The sequence below is a fragment of the Montipora foliosa genome, chromosome 8, assembly GCF_036669935.1.
Source record: "Montipora foliosa isolate CH-2021 chromosome 8, ASM3666993v2, whole genome shotgun sequence".
In the NCBI taxonomy this organism is placed as follows: Eukaryota; Metazoa; Cnidaria; class Anthozoa; order Scleractinia; family Acroporidae; genus Montipora; species Montipora foliosa.
In genome coordinates, this window is record NC_090876.1 from 41,378,091 (window position 1) to 41,380,590 (window position 2,500).

The 2,500-nt window shown below is 42.1% G+C and overlaps 2 protein-coding genes across 3 annotated transcripts in view; one reads left to right on the plus strand and one right to left on the minus strand.

Annotated features, from left to right (window-relative positions):
• The window catches only part of LOC137967790 (uncharacterized), an 11,767-nt gene extending 10,207 nt beyond the window's left edge, over positions 1–1,560 (plus strand). Inside the window, exons 9-10 of one of the 2 annotated variants that reach the window (XM_068814362.1) lie at positions 1–172; positions 1,328–1,560. The exon at positions 1–172 is cut by the window's left edge and continues 154 nt beyond it. The gene's annotated coding sequence lies outside the window, so the exon portion shown is untranslated. Of the gene's footprint in view, positions 674–1,327 lie in introns of both variants that reach the window. The other variant, XM_068814361.1, reaches the window with a different exon arrangement.
• A 556-nt stretch (positions 1,561–2,116) lies between these two features.
• Positions 2,117–2,500, minus strand: part of LOC137967788 (natural resistance-associated macrophage protein 2-like) — a 42,248-nt gene continuing 41,864 nt past the window's right edge. Inside the window, exon 24 of the mRNA XM_068814358.1 lies at positions 2,117–2,500. This exon is cut by the window's right edge and continues 1,226 nt beyond it. The gene's annotated coding sequence lies outside the window, so the exon portion shown is untranslated.

Genomic DNA, 2,500 nt, shown 5'->3' on the forward strand with positions numbered 1-2,500 from the left:
AAAGGAAACAACCATGACATGTTTCGCGTTGTTTGTCTTCACCTCGCTATCGTTTCCCGAGGATCTCCGAAGAATGTCGTGGCAACATCGCAGTGGTTTCGTGTCAGTCTCGGACGTTATTGTGGATTTCGCTTGCTAGGACTGTAGTACACACCAAAATTCTCCTCCTGAAGTAAGAGACGATTGAGTTGAGAGCACTCGCCTCCCACTAATTTGTCTCGGGTTATTTTCGGGGCTTTCGCTGTAAGTCTCCCATTGACGTCTATTCAGTGGTGGTTCACAGACGTGGAAGGCGCGCAGCAGGTACAAAACACAGGTCGCAGGTCACAGGTTATTGTTTTACCAATACAGAAAGAATCCTAAACATTCATTAAAGCTAACCTTAGGCCTAAACAAGAGCTTTTAGGCCTAATGTTAGCATTTGTAAACGGTTAGCTAGGGTTGTTTCTGCATCAGTAAAACAATGAACTGTGACCAGTGTTTTGTAGCTGCCCGAAGGCGCGACATGGTTTGAACGACTTAATGGGCCTTTTGTCAACACATCACCCTGTCCTGCATATTATGCTTAGAAATATTTAAACGCCCATGGATTTGTTCTCATTGCCAAGTGGCACAGTAAAGGGGCGGATTTCCGATGGCGTCGCGGACTCGCTATCAAAGGTCTTCAAATCAGGTAAAGATATGGTATCCCTTATTTTATGTCGTCTTTTTTTCCACATGCCCTTAGTGGACATTCCCGTCAGCAACCGTTTATTTAGATTTCCTGAAATCTTGCTTCTGAAATTTCGATGGGACGTCATGGTATTACCAGTTTCAGATGAGCGTGAAATCAGCCATTGTTTTAGCCCACACAAATATGAGTGACGCGTAATAACTTGGTCAGTCTATATCTTTAAAACCCAGAAGAATCTTTGCTCCATTTTTTGTAGTTAGCGTTATCAGCTTTCTTAACAAGGGGGTTTACGTTTGCGACAGGGCTTGCTTTCCACCATACAGGGAGCTTTGTCACTCGGTGGCCATGGTAGTCACAAGACAATAGAGAGCGAGTTCAGGGGACGCAAAACAAAGGGTCCATGGGCGCAATGAATTCGTTGATTTTCTTACCTGATCCCCCAGACGGAAAACAAGGGGGCATTGGTGGAAAGGGAGGGGGGGGGGGGGGGAGGGGGAGTGGAGGTTTCATGTATTCCGGCAAGATTGACTTTTCCTTAATTCAATGTCTCGGGAATTGTAGTTTCGAGGTTGAAAGTGCACTTAGACAAATTCAAGAGTTACTTTTTTCTCATTATTTTCCACAAGTCAAAGGCCACCTACGTTTCTTTTTTAGTGAAAAGTTCTGGTACTGTCAAAGGAAGTAATGACGAAGAGACTACGACGGCAGGACAAATTGACAACGACACCTTCCAAGCTAGAAAATAGACTAGATTCACCGCGTCTCGTCTCTCAAAAGTACTGTAAATGTCTTTATTTTAGTGCACGAAATACCATGGTTACATTTTGTTTGAAGGTACTATGAATTCCCAGAGTGAGCGTGATGAAATAAAATTTAAACTCCTCCGTCACGCGGTTGAAATCGTCTGAATGCAATAAAGATAGCTCCCTCGGGGGACACGTGCTTACAGGTAACGAATGTTACACCATTAACATTGTCGGCGTGATTGTTTTTGTAACGGGCGTTGACAATGAATGCTGAGTGAATGGCCGTTTTTATACTAGAGACGCATAATTCGTCTGGGACGAACTTGGGCAAACATTTTTTCTGCGTCTGTTAAATTTGTCTAGTATAAAGACGGGCACAAGACGTATTATGCGTCAGGACGAAGTATCTGCTTTAGTGCGTCTTCAAAGACGCACTAAACTGGATAGTTCGTCCAGACGAATTATGCTTCTCATATAGATCGTCCCGTCTTTACACCAGACGGATAACATGAGAGACGCATAGTTCGTCTGCACGGATTATGCGTCTGTAGTATAAAAAAAGGCCAATTTCGAAGGAAGAATGGCTGCATTTATAGGGAAAATAAAGATGAGCGAGAGGTAGTAAGGTGTGCAAAGAGTCATGATGGAATCCGGCAGTAGGTGATCTGTTTGAAAATCAAGGTCAATGCATAGTTCCTTTCTTGGATTTGTTTTTTATTTTTTCGTTCAAGAAGAGCACTGGTATTTCTCAAGGTTTAATGCGTTTGTCATATAATTCTGTATCGCGGGCGATGTACTTAAGAGAGAATACAAATAATATTATGAGCAGGTCACTTGATTACATCAGGTAGCTTCATTTACGTGAGCGATGTTAATGATAACTTACCTCCCGATTTTCCCATGAAATTTTTTTGGCTTGGATGATCACAACATTTTTCCCATTTTATTTAAAGGTAATTTCGTGACCTTTCTGGTGTTAGTTGGTCTTGGTTTTCGTTAGCTACCAAAATTAGATTATCAAATTTCAAGTTCTTTTACCATCTCAGCCACTTTCAGTCTACAAAGAATTTTCATCTAAAAT